This window comes from Cebus imitator, unplaced genomic scaffold (genome assembly GCF_001604975.1).
Source record: "Cebus imitator isolate Cc_AM_T3 unplaced genomic scaffold, Cebus_imitator-1.0 Scaffold65, whole genome shotgun sequence".
Classification (NCBI taxonomy): Eukaryota; Metazoa; Chordata; class Mammalia; order Primates; family Cebidae; genus Cebus; species Cebus imitator.
The window spans coordinates 5,908,294-5,923,038 of record NW_016107380.1 but is presented as its reverse complement, the minus strand read 5'-3'; positions in this window follow the sequence as shown (position 1 = coordinate 5,923,038).

Genomic DNA, 14,745 nt, shown 5'->3' with positions numbered 1-14,745 from the left:
CTCACCTAACTATTTTTGTGACACTGGAAAGAGCCCGACCAAGGGCCGGAATTGCATCTGAACCACTTAATGGAGTAATGAACTGTGCAGAGAGTTCTTTGTGTTTGTCCTGCCTTGGAGTAGACCAAGGCTGGTATTCACAGAGACACTGTAAGTCTGATAAAGAAAACCTAAATAACTTCTCAATTGCAGAGGAAGATGCCAATGCAGTCAAACAGCAAAGTTATTCCAGTCTCCCAAAAGTGATGTTTGAATCCTGATAAGTTAATACAAACAAACAGAAACGCATACAGCAGCCCTTGCTTTGCAGGGTTCTGATACAAATGTATTTCAGTTAACACAGCACTGTGCAAAGCAAAGGCTGCCTATATTACATTCTCAAAGGAGCAAAAATAATGCAGAATATTACTCTGCAAGGATTCAAATTTCAGAAATATATTGTATGCTACTATCTTCGATATTGTATTTATCAAAGATAAGTACTTTAATTGTGCACTGAAAAGATATACAATAAAGTAAAAGCAGCTCTTTAAAACAATGTTATTTGTAAAGCAAGCTTCAAAACTTCCAGCTTACTATCATTTTATTTGGTATTTGGTTAAAAATGTTCCAAAACTTATGGGAAAATATAAATGTAAAAAAAGTGGTTGTTGCAATTATGAATAAGAATAGTTAAAGAATATTGGCCGGGCGCGGTGGCTCACACCTGTAATCCCAGCACTTTGGGAGGCCGAGGCGGGTGGATAAAGAGGTCAATAGATCAAGACCATCCTGGCCAACATGGTGAGATCATGTCTCTACTAAAAGTACAAAAAAAAATTAGCTGGGCGTGGTGGCACACGCCTGTGGTCCCAGCTACTTGGGAGGCTAAAGCAGAAGAATCGCTTGAACCCAGGAGGTGGAGGTTGCAGTGAGCCACGATTGTGTCACTGCACTCCAGCCTGGAGGCAGGGCAAGATTCCGTCTCAAAAAAAAAAAAAAGAATATCAATAACTTCATTTTAGTACATGTGCAAACATAAGCATCAAAGTGAAAGTATATGAACCAAATAGCTTTATATATATTTGGAATGAACATCGTAATCTCAAAGGGACATTTAAGTTCACTGTTTAGCCTGCCTTACTGTGTTTTGTTTGTGTAAAAAAGGAAAAAGGCAAACCAAACAAAAAATATCTCCCCTCAAAGTCCTTCCCTTTCTCTGTGTTTAAGTAGGATTAAGAACCATTCCAAAATCTTGTCATTGAGCCATGTCAAAAAAAAAAAAAAAAAAAAAAAAAAAAAAAAAAAAAAAAAAAAAGGTCCTAAAATAACCACTGGTATGTCCCTTGAGGGAAGAATTCTAATGTCGTCAAGCTGAGTTTTGGACCTTGATGGGGGAAAAGAAAGTGTGTCTCATTCCTGGGAATAAAAGGAGATACATGAACAAGGAAATGGCAGGATGAGCTGTTAAGGTTTAAAAAATAAATCGGATGAGGTGTCATGCAGGCTGCCTCTATGACTTAGGGAGGATTTTTGGAGATCTTCATATTTCAGACTCTTCTTACATCATTCTCCTTTGTCCTAAACAATGACAGTCCTGGCCGTTACTTCCTGTAGACGTAAGGGTGGCCGAAAGGAATGAGGCATAACCGCCTCCACATCCCTGTTTCCTTCCATTTCCATGATTTATTCAGACTGTGGCCATCGCTTCCAGGACCCGCTGCTATTTCTGGTGGTGCCTCAGACCTGGTACAATGGGTAGATGAGAATTAAACAAAAGCTTTTCCACTTGACAGGTTTCTCTGTCATTTCCAACTCTTGTCATCTCCGTTGTGTGGCTTCCAATTGTGCTTAGGATGCACTTGAAAGATCTCTCCTTCCTGCCCATTTTCAGAATTTTGCAGTGGCAGCCCTTTCTTATTGTTGATAAATTTAGCACAAGAACTTTAGGCACACATTTGAAAGGATTAATAGGCTGTAAACAAAACCAAACGCATCAGAAGTGATTACCACGCAACCACCAGCACCGCCTAACAGTGTCTCTGTGAGCCTATTAAAACTGTTCCTAGCTCGTTCATTTTGTCAGCCTTCAACACAGAGTCACTGTTGGTGAGGATAACTGTGTACCATCCTGACTGTAGCCTCTGATAGAGCCACAAGTCATGATTTTTGCATATTCCAGTGAACAGCATTTTTTTTTTTTTTTTTTTTTTTTGAGACGGAGTTTCACTCATGTTACCCAGGCTGGAGTGCAATGGCGCGATCTCGGCTCACCACAACCTCTGCCTCCTGGGTTCAGGCAATTCTCCTGCCTCAGCCTCCTGAGTAGCTGGGATTACAGGCACGTGCCACCATGCCCAGCTAATTTTTTGTAGTTTTAGTAGAGACGGGGTTTCACCATGTTGACCAGGATGGTCTCGATCTCTTGATCTCGTGATCCACCCGCCTCGGCCTCCCAAAGTGCTGGGATTACAGGCTTGAGCCACCGCGCCCGGCCCAGTGAACAGCATTTAAAACGTTTGAACGTATCATTTTAACATCCAACTATGATCCTTACCTCTTACAGCCGATTAACCTGCTCTACCAATTAACCATCATCTAATGAGTTTAGTTCCATGTTCTCAATAATAAACATTACAAAAATAGTTTTAGCCGGGCATGGTGGCGCACACACACCTTGGGTCCCAGCTATGCAGGAGGCTTCTGTGGAGGATTCCTTGAGCCCAGGACTTTGAGGTGGCAGTGAGCTGGGATCGTGCCACTGTACTCCAGCCTGGGCGAGAGTGTGAGCTACGGTCTCTAAAAAAATGGAATTAGATAAATTAGTAAATGAATAATAAATAAATAAATGGTTTTTGCCACCAAAAAAATTGGAAAATTGATTAAAATTTGGAGACAAACCTGTGCAGGAGTCTCAGCACACCTTTTGCTGTGGCCCATCTCATGAGAGTTACATAACAGTACTAAATTTCCCTATGCTTTTCCCAGCCTACTCCTATGTTCCATTAAGCCTAAATGTGAGGCAGAGGGAGATATAGCTCAAAGCAAGCCCTTTGCATGTATGGTGTCCCCTTTCACGAATGTTCATTAGAGTTCCCTTGTGTACAATTCAGAGGGAAATTATTATTTCTACTCCCTTGCTTCACATTCGATGAAAGGGAAACAATCCATTGCTAGCTCAGAATTTGGCAGGAAGGCTTAGATGCCTTTCTTTTATTTTTGCAGTGATAGGGGTCTCACTATGTGGCCCAGGCTGGTCTCAAACCCATAGCTTCAAATTATCCTCCTGTCTCAGTCTTCCAAAGTGCTGGGATTACAAGCATGAGCCACCATGTCCAACCCTTTTTTTTAAAAGATACCTTTTTTAAAAAAAAATAAATAAATTTTATTGTTTATATTCGAGGTTTACAACATGATGTTATGGGATATACATGGACAGTAAGATGATTATGCTAGTGAAGCAAATTAACGTATCCCAGTGAGGGACAGCAGTCCAAACTCTTTCTTCCTTGCCTGTCTTTGTTCATTCTACAGTAGTGGGACTCCAAGGCAAAAGTAGCTTGAATTCACCAGTGATAGTGGTGCTTGGAGAGAAATTCTCTCGTGGTAATAAAGCTACACGGTATTAAACACCTATGTGCCAGACAATGATCTAAACTCTTTATACAAGTTAATTCATGGGAGCCTCATTACCCTACGAGGCAAAGAAGTATTATTATCTCCATATTAAAGACCCAGAAACTGAGACACAGAGAGGAGAGATCATCTGCCAACAGAGTAAAGAAAAACCAGCAGCAGAAGGGATTATTACCAGGAGCCAGTCCTGAGCGTTACTGGGACGGGACAGGTACTCAAAGAACAGACACAGTTGTAGGCACTGAAGAGGTCATTTTTCCGAGTAAGGACAACATGTGAAGAGGAAAACCCAAGGATACTGAGGTCAGCAAGCAGGAGTTGACTGCAGTAACAGAGAGTCTGCGAGGAAGTGATCCTCCAGGTCTGTGCAGGCAGGGGCCACCTGTGGATGTCGGGGAGCTCTTCAGCAGAGAGCAGGACCCAGCTGCGGGGTCAGGATCAGTTTCTGGATGGAATGTGTAAGCCCAACATGGACTCTAGTACTGAAAATAGCCTGGGTTGTCTGTGCAGCTACTAGAAGTGGAATTTGAAAACTGTAACTGAAGGAAACCAAGCCTCAAAAACTGTAGCATCCGATGAGGACTGATCTAAGGAAGTGAGAGGCCAGTGATCCGACAGGAAAGGGAGGCCATGAGAGAAGAGCCCAGGAGATGTGCCAAATCTCATCTCCAGCGGGGTCCTGGCCACTGGGAGCCCAGCTGGGCTTCTGCCTTTCCTGGCCCAGTTGTGGTCAGGTGGCCCAGGTTCAGGCCAGGAGGGGAAGAAGCAGCAGCCAAGGCCACCAGGAAACCAGAAACCTGAAAACTCCCCATGCCTTCCACATGACAAACACGACAGGACTCAAGTGTCCAACGCTAGCGTTCCAGCTCCCTCTCAAGGGATTGGTACCAATCCTTGCACTTTTAGGCCAGGAGAAAATAGATTTTGGGCTCAAGTAATGGTAATGCTCCATTATTTTTTAATGTGGAAAAATAAGAAACAACCAAAATCTGATGAGATGTCATCGAGAAACAGCATTTGATTACATAGTCTTCAGTCATCACAAATCACGTTTTCAGGGAATATTCAGGATTGAAGGAAATGCACATCATGTAAGGGTATGATGAAAAGCAGGCTGACATGCCAGAATGTGTTCTGGATTTGCTGAGAGTAATTGTATTTTGGTACAATAAGGGAGTTATACCCACAGAATACAGCCCTGTTTTATATAATTAATAAATTGCCTTCATTCACACAATACTGATGGTACTGTTACACCCTAAGAATAGTCAAGATTTGTGAAATATAAAAGGGTCCTTACTTTCATAAAATTTAATTTCTGAAGGCCTGTCACCTGATATATCTAGATACTTGAAAACTTCATCACGGCGACTTTTATCTTTTTCGGTTAGCCTTTTAGCAGCTCGCTTACTTCTCCCCTTTTGGAACTAAATGAATATTGTAAAATTTAAAATTACTACATAGAAACTAAAATTGTTAATTTAAAATCTCTACACAGCAGATTAATCCAGGACCTTTACCCTTACTAGATATGAACCTTCACCTTTAATAGGTATGAATAGATGTAATAGTAAAGTGTTTTTGTTGGTTCTTTATCTGATCTAGTTGCCTGTAGGAAAAAAGAAAAACCTCTCTGAGCATAATTTAATTGTTTGGAAGGTTTGAATGGTGCAGACTTCCTGTTATATAGACTGAGAACCAATCAAGTATAGGCAAATTTTAAGTGGTTGAGATGTCTTTGAAACCATAAAGAAAAGGCAAGGAACTGCTTGAACTTCTGTTTTGTTTTGCATGATATCCTTTGAAAGTACCTTATGCATGAAATTAAATTGCTTGGGCTACAAACACTAAAGAATCACTTTAGCAGTCCACAAACATTTGGTGGGGAGAAGAGGGTGCTGTTGATGGTAGAGAGCTACTCTCTGATTTTCTTCAAGTCTAGTGGAGGGGATAGGAGTGGTGTGGCTTAAAGAGAAGAGTGGACTTCCGTGAGAGAGTGCAGACAACCCAGCTGACCCCCTTCCCCACATTGCTGGGAAGAGGCAGGGCCAGAGCTGCCAGGCCCCAGCACCACACGAAACCTCGAAGAGGCAGGGCAGGCTGAGGGGTGAGCAGGGTGGGAAGGGCATGGGGTGCATAGGATCTTCAGGGTGACCAGGGAAGGGAATGTGTGAGCTGGTGCCAAGAAGCTGAGGATAAAGAAGGAAGAAGAAAGAAGAGACCGGGTCAGCTGTAGGACAAGGAAGCTGGAGGAAGGGGCTCCTGGGCAGCCCTTGGTATGCCCTCCTAGGTTTCATCCCACACTTTGATGGGTAGGTCTTAGTTCTAACACAGTCCCTCTCTTCTGTATTCTCCAGTGACCTCTTCCCTAAGAGATGCAACAGCTAATTCAGGCACCATCGGACAGCCAAGAGCTTGGGCTTCTGGGCATCACCCACACACCCCAGACAGGGATCGGGAGGTTGAGAAGATGCTGGGAACTTTGTGGGTGCCTGAGGTCAATGTGTGGGGAGGGAGGAGGTCTGTTGGTGGAGTCTACACTATTCCTCACTGCTCCAGGGTAATTCTCACCAGTGTCCAGATTTGCCCCATCAAGTAGATATAAAAATATAGCCAGTACATGAGATCCTACTCAGGAATACTTGCCCCCAGTCCAGTCAACCCCATGTTCACTCCATCTTCTGATTCACCACAAGCTCTTCCCTCACTCCCATGATCATCTTTTTTTCTTGAGACAAAGTCTTGCTCTGTCACCAGGCTGGAGTGCAGTGGTGCGACATCAGATCACTGCAACCTTTGCCTGTGGGTTCAAGTGATTCTCCTGCCTCAGTCTCCTGAGTATCTGAAACTACAGGTGCATGCCACCATGCCCAGCTAATTTTTGTAATTTTTAGTAGAGATGGGGTTTCATCACGTTGGCCAGGATGGTCTTGATCTGTTGACCTAATGATCTGCCCACCTCAGCCTCCCAAAGTGCTAGAATTACAGGCATGAGCCACTGTGCCCAGCTGATTGTCTTTAAGATGTTCAGGAGGACATCACTCATGGCTACAGTTCCAAATACAAAATTCATTTCTGACTTACACTTCCAACTCTCCCCATTATCCACTCCCACTTTCAAAAAGGATATGAGGTCTATAAGTTGATATTCTATATAAATTGAAATAGAAAATGAAAAGTTATGTGGAGAAAAGTGGAAGGAAATATACCAGTGGGTATAATTACTGTCACAGAGTAAGTCACAAAGAAATTGACTGAGGAAGTTGAAACTACTAAATACTCTGTATGTACTAACATCTCTGAGAAAATTCATTCCAATAGCACTAATTAACACCAATGTCATTGTATTCAGGTAAAATGTGGTAGTTATGAAGCAAATAATCTTAAAAATTAGAAAATAGGTTTACGTTGATATCAGCGGAAAAGACACCGATATCAATAGCTGTATGGAGGCAATCACTTGGCAAAAGTCAAATGTGAAAGACAGACATAAGGATGCTTAGCCACAAATGTGGAACCTGAAAATCAAGCAAAGTGGAGCAGGTTGAATCACAGAAGAAAGCATAAATTTTAAAATCAGGCAAACCTTCTGAATTCAACTCAGCTTCCCACTCACTAGCTATGTCACCTGACCTCTCTGTGCTTCAACTTATTCATACCCAAAACTTGGAAAACTTTTTGTGAGAAACAGCAATAGGCATCTAATGAATCTACTACAGTGCCTGGCACACAGGAGGTACTCAGTAATTGGCATTTATTAACAAAACCCCTATAATGATTCAGACACTATTCTAGATGGCAAAGTTAATGAATGAAAGAAACCTTTGTCTTAATGAGGTTTATGCTGTGATGGGAGCAAACAGCCAACAAGTAAGACCAGAGAGAGAAGAAACGGTGGGAGAGATGAAAGAAGAAAAGGAGGGAGAGAAGAGAGATCTGAAAGTGATATTCTATTGGAAAACTGCCAGAGAAATAGGCTAGAGAGTATCTTGGGGCAAGGGCTAGCTCCTCTAGCTAAGCAGTTGGAGAAGGCCTCTCTGAGGAGGTGACATTTTGTCTGAGTGCTGATTGATGGAAAGGAAGTCAGAGTTGGTTAAGATCTTGTAAACAAGCATTCCAGCTAGAGAGAATATTGTCCCAAGGCAAAGAGCAAAGGCCTTGGGACATTTCCAGAGAGAAATATTATAAGTGACATGTTATGAGTGGCAGAGGAGGATACAGGTTAAGTCCTAGGTGTTGGTGGAGTCAACTCAAGTAAGCTCTTGAGGGCCCTAATTGAGCTTAAAGTCTATTTTAATTACAATGGGAAACAATGGGGAGGGGTTAAGTAGGGGAGAGATATGATCAAATGTAATCTTCAGAAAGACTATTCTGTGTGTTGTATGAAGAATGAAGGGCAGTGTTCATGGGTGGAGAAAGGGTGAAAGCAGGAGGGCTGAATAGGAAACTGTGGGAGTCGTTCAGGTGAAAGGCTGCTCAGGTGAGCCTCAGTGGTGCAGCAGGTGAGGTGTGGTTGGATTGGGGATATATTTTGGAGCTAGAGAGGACAGGAATTCCCAGCAAATTAGATATGAGCGAAGAAAGAGATCTTAGATGATTCCCAGATGTTAGGCCTGAGCCACAGGCTGATAGGTAAGGTAATGCCATTTGCTAAGATAAGGAGGAGCAGTGGAGAGATGGTTTGGGATTGATTGGGTAAAGATGATCAAATAAGACGTATCAAGTAGACAGTTAGACATAAACAGTCTGGAGATCAGGACCACAACTGGGAGATAATATTTGTGTGAAGTGTAATGTAAACTTGCATTATACAAAATATCCACTTCAGTTTCACCAAATCGAAAAGAAAAAGCTTAACACTATTAGAAGGTGATATTCACTATTTTTTATGGAATTAGATATTCTTGAAAACTTTTATTTAAATAACTGTTAAGTTACCTCTATCAACACACAAAAGTTGACTCAGGTAAAAAAAAAAAAAAAGAAAATCTTAATTTCTCTATGGGCATCAAAACCTGCTAGAAGCAAGTAATTCCTCAGTGTAGTGGCTCCATTGTAGCTCACTACAGCCTCAAGCGATCCTCTTGACTCAGCCTCCCAAGTAGCTGGAACTATAGGCATGCCCCGCCACACCTAGCTGAAACAAAATTCTTATAAAATACCACCATTGATTCTAGATAAAAGCTCTATGTCACTAATTCATAGCTTCTGATGGGTGTAGTTAAAATTCTTCCTTTGGTGAGGAAAAAAGGAAGAGAGGTTTCCTCAGAGTAGTATTTTTCTTAATATACTAGCGACGTCCAAGACGGCCTGCATTAATTATGATAAACTGATTTTGGTTGTATTCTTCTGTTCTACTCTGGTAGGGTGCTCAGGCTAACCTGTTCCCAAGATCTCAGAGATGTGATGTCAGGTGAGTAGTCCAAATGCCACACACCAAAGCTCTCATTGAAATGCTCATGGAGCAATGACTAGAGAGCTTAACTGCTTCTACTCTAATACCCAATTAGACCTATCTTGAGAAATTGACTATTGTTGAGTGCCAATTACAGTGATATTTACTATTCGTTACCTCCTGCAGGTCAGGCTTATACATGATCTCATTTTAACCATCAAAACAAATTTGCAAAACATTTTTTTTATTTTAGAGGTAAGAAAACTAAAGATCAAGATTATTACTTGCTCAGAGGTAAAATATGAGTTTATTCACAGTTGTGTGTAGATCTAAATGTAATTCTCTGCCTAGTTTATTTTATTGTGCTATGAGTAAAAATAAACATCACTGAAAATTAACATTGATAATAGAGATAGCTGAAGATGTAGGGGCGAGTTGTTACAATGACTGTAACTTACTTTCACATGGTTCTGCAAACACATACAGCTGATACTCATTATTTGCAGTAGTCACATTCTTTTTCTTTTGTATTTTTTTTTTTAGATGGAGTTTTGCTCTTGTTGCCCAGGCTGGAGTGCAATGGCACTATCTTAGCTCACCACAACCTCCGCCTCCTGGGTCCAAGTGATTCTCCTGCCTCAGCCTCCCCAGTAGCTGGGATTACAGGTATGCACCACCATGCCTGGCTAATTTATGTATTTTTAATAGAGACAGTGTTTCTCCACATTGGTCAGGCTGGTCTCTAGCTCCTAACCTCAGATGATCCTCCCACCTCAGCATCCCAAAGTGCTGGGATCACAGGTGTGAGCCACTGCCCCTGATCTGCAGTAGTCACATTCTATACAGTCTCCATGAACACTGCATTAGCAAATACTGAGCCATTGGTCCCAGGAGAAAAACAGGGTTAGGTTCTTGTGTCACAACATTTCTGTCAGTGAATTCATTTGTCTGTAACCTTGTTTTATGTGCATTTCGATTTAAAGCCATCTTATTTAATGTATATTTTTCATTCATTAATGTTGAACTCATGGCAAACAATACTATAACTCAGGCCTGAATTAAGCTTATTGAACACAGATATTTTGTTAGGCACATCACAGCCTTTTTGAGCTTAGGATCACTAGACAGTACTTCAGCTCTATGCTCAGGGGCCATTTTAAATAGTGAACTCACCCACAGGGGAAAAAAAGCAAAAAAAAAAAAAAAAAAGTGGCACTGAGTAAACTTGGAAAGGACACTTGCTGAATTTTGAGGGGTTGAGGGGAGATGCAGGATGCATGATCCCTGCCATCAGGGAGCTTCTAGTCTATTACAAGAGGCAAAATTAACACAGTAAAATACCCACAAGACAACATGATTTAGTGTGTGAATGGGGTGAGGAGAATGTTTTATATTAAACTATACGTCTTGGTGGCTTTTGTCTTTCCTTTTTCCAGATTTTTCAAGCACCAATGGCACTTTGTATATGAGCTTCTTTCAGGATAGGGCAGATCAGCCTAAAACAAAGAAGTTCATTAAAAATGTGACCGGATTTCTTAAATGCAGAGTAGAAAACTATAATCTGAAAGCCAACGGGTTGTTTATTTGTGAGAACCAGCTTTGTTCTGTGAACTAAATTGGTTTCATGAAATTCTGAAAGCTGAGATTAATAACATCGGATTATACGATTTATAATTCAAGTTTTGTGGATTGGACACTGAGCAGTAACCTCTACAGAACAGTGAAGAGTGCCAGTTGATATATCTGCCTTCCAACCCACAATGGAAAAGAGAATTTCCCAGTGAAGAAGAAGAGGAAATTCAGCGGGAAAAAAGTAGAGTTCTTAATAAGAATAAGATAACTAGTAACAAAATCTGATCCCTCCTGTGGTCAGGCCTAGGGTGGAGTATGGGAAAGGAACTCAGAAGTCTTTACTTAATAGTACTTTCTATGGCAGACCCCAAGAGGAGATAGCCAATATCTTAGTCACCTCAGGTGCTATAATGAAATATCATGAACTGGTCTCTTAAACAACAAACATGTATTTCTCATAGTTCTAGAGGTTGGGAAGTCCAAGATCAAGGTGCCGGAAGATTCGGTGTTTAGTAAGGGCCACTTTCTGGCTTATAGGTGGTGCATTCTCATGGTGTCCTCACATGGTGGGGAGAAGAAGCAAACTTTCTTGAGATTATTCTAAGAACATTAATCCCACATATAAGGACTCCATTTCATGACCTCATCTAATTCTACTTACCTTCCAAACACCCCACCTCCTAATACTATCACATTATAAGGTAGGGTTCAACATATAAATGTTGGGAGACACAAGCATTCCATTTCTAACAGAGGTTTATTTAAAAAAACACTTATTTTGAATGGCATTTGAATAACATGGCTCTTTGATTATGAATCAGCAATGATTGAGGGAGGTGGGGATGCTGCCAGGCCTTAGCATAGCCTTGGAGAGTCAGGTACACCATAGAATACTGAAGATAGGCAACAGAGAGTTTTCAGTCCTCAAGGAGGGTGACAGAAGGGCTGTAGGAGGGGGTGGCTCACAGGGGGTCTGGGAGAAGAGCAGGAGGACACTGACACGTGAACTTCACTGTTGATCAGAGAGAGGTAGGGACTAGGGTCAGCAGCAGCAGCTACCAGACCACCATGTCAAAGACCAGACTGGATGGTGACCCCTTGTGGGTGCCAGCCACAATTCTCTAAGGACCACAGCATGATGACACAGTGGCCATCAATGGCAGAGGACTATATGACAACCCAGGTTACCCCTAAACTCCCTGGATCATAAAGTCATTCTTGGGAAGAAGGAAGTAAAAACTCTGAATTTCACAGAATCCTTACTAAAAGAGGCAGCATTTTAAACCAGAAGTAGCACTATCTGCTTTTTTGTTTTGTTTTCTTTTGTTGTTGTTTTGACCCAGGCAGTCTCCCTCTGTCACACAGGCTGGAGTGCAGTGGTGTGATTTTGGCTCACTGCAATCTCTGCCTCCTGGGCTCAAGTGATCCTCCTGCCTCAGCCTCCCAAGTAGCTGAGATGACACGCATGAGCCACCATGCCCAACTAATTCTTGTATTTTTTGTAGAGATGGTGTCTCTCTATATTGCCCAGGCTGGTCTCAAGCTTCTGAGCTCAAGCCTCCTGCTTTGATTTCCCAAAGTGCTGGGATTATAGGCATGAGCCACCACACCCGGTCCAGAAGTAGAGTTGTCTTAAAATAGAAAAATTAAAAGCTTTAGACTATCAGTAAAAATGGAGTCTACAACTGGAGCTGAGCTGAGTTCAATTACAGAAAATTTTTAAATGTTATATGTTTTCACATGGGGCTGTCACTGTAAGTTTTGAACTTGCTTGGTGTGCTACACTGTGGTCCACCACTCAAAAGCCCCAGAGCATTGCAAAGTTGAGAGAAGTGAGTGAAGCCAGGAATGGACAGGGATGGTTGGGTTGGGCCCAACAAGAGGAGAGGAGGGCAAGGCCCTGGATCAGGGCAATGACTGAGTTGCATAAGCAGAAACTTACTGGGAGAGACAGACAGCTGGGATCCTCAGGGTGCAGCTGTGAAGTATGAAGCCACCTATCCTGGGAATTGTAAGCACTGTAGCAGAAAAGCTAGCAGGAAAAGTCTGAGCCCACCACCTTCCAACAACACCCTCCGTTAAATGGACTGAGGGTGCTCTACACACTGGACTCAAGCAGACCCATCAACAGCTCTTCCCAGGGAATTTGGAATTGGGACACAGAGGCTCTGGTTCATCAACTCTCAAAGCTAAGCGTACCTAAGACCCATGTGAGATTCCATGCTCCACCATTGTATCTTCAGGATTGGAGCTGAAGGATCGTTGATCTTCAAAATCTTTGCTCTTCAATATGTGTCTGGTGCAGCAGGTTTAGAGCTCGGGAATCGGTATTTCGACTTATATCCCTGGTGAATCTAAAACAGGAAGGCTATGAATCACTATTTGAGAAAGAGGCTTGTGGACTGGGGGTTCCCTAGAGCTAAGGTGGACATTTTTGGTCCTATAACTGGTGATGCAGAAGAAAGAAGCCTGGAGATAGAGAAGTGTACAGCAGACATGCAGAGAAAAGTCATGAGGTCTCAGGAGCTGGGCTCACCAATCACACCTGCCCAGCCCTTCTCCTTTGCCTCTTACTCTGGTGATTAGTTAGATTAGAAAATCTAAGCATCTTTTAGTCTCTTGTGAAGCCAAGAGGTCACGTGACATATTTTTGGCCAATGAGAGGTATGTGGAAGTCAGCTTTGTTGAGAGAGGGCATTTTGGGAAAGCATTTGCTTTCCTGATGGAAGGGTAGATATGTGGGCAGCTGCCCATTTCTGTCCTTCTGCCTGCATGAAGCTTAGAGCTGCAGAAGTCATCTTTAATCCACGAAGCATTAAGTGCAAAGAGCCAACACACTTTGGCTGCAGAGTGAGAAGAAGGGCCTCAAGCGACAGACCCAATGCCTCCATTCTTGCCTGTGGCATATGTGTAGACTATGCTTATGTCTTCAGTGACTTATAAGAAGAGAGCTTATATACGTTTAAAAAATATGTGTAATCGGGAGCAGGAGAACAAAATTGTGGGTGAGCACATTCTAGCAGGATGATTAAGTAGAAAGAACTATGTGCAAAGCCAGTACAAAAGCAATCCCAGGAGAGACATTTTAAGAAAATGAATTAGAGGCCGGGCGCTATGGCTCATGCCTGTAATTCCAGCTCTTAGGGAGGCAGAGGCAGGAGGATAGCTTGAGCCCAGGAGTTCGAGACCTGCCTGGGCAATATAGCAAGACCCCATTCTCCCCAAAAGACCAAAAAAAAAAAAAAGAAACTGAATTAGAGAGCTAATTGCCCAGCCAAGAAACTGAATCCTCTAGATTTTCCTACAGATTATAATGAAGTCCCAGCAGCTACCATTACCCTACATTACGTGTCACTGTGGTATACGTATAGGCCAAACCAACTTAAAGACCCCTAATCACAAAAAACAGAAAGTCAATAGGAAAGGCAGTTAAAAGTCCTATGAGAAAACCAGAGAAGATGATCACAGAAGGACCTCAGCCCATGATCAGCAGCTCGCGTTTGCATCACCTTAGCCTGGGCAACCAGACCTCAGGGCCCAGCTGAATTAACTGGTCGACAAATGCAGAATGTGCAACCTTACATCCTGATTGGAATGTCTTTTATACACGGGATGGTACAATTACTAAAATCTTAGGAAGGAGATTTATTAAAACCTAGGAAAAGAGAAAATACGATTAAGAAACTGGCCAAACACAGTGGCTCACACCTGTAATCCTAGCACTTTGGGGGACCCAGGCAGGTAGATTGCTTGAGCGCAGGAGTTTGAGACCAGCCTGGGCAACACGGTGAGACATCGTCTCTAGAAAATATTAAAAAGTTAGCCAGGTGGGGTGGCACATGTCTGTGGTCCCAGCTTACCCAGGAGGCTCAGGTGGGAGGATCACTTGAGCTTAGGAGGTCCAGGCTGCAGTGAGCCACAATCATGCCACTGCACTCCAGCCCAGGCAACAGAACAAGACCTTGTCTCAAAAAGAAAAAAAAAAAAAACAGATTAAGAAACAAAGTCAAATCCATCACAATTTTAAAAAAATTTTTGGTAGAGATGGGGTCTCACTATGTTGCTCAGGCTGGTCTTGAACTCCTGGCTCCAGTGATTCTCCTGCCTCAGCCTCTGAAAGTGCTGGGATTACAGGCATGAACCACCAGGCCTGGCCTTTCACA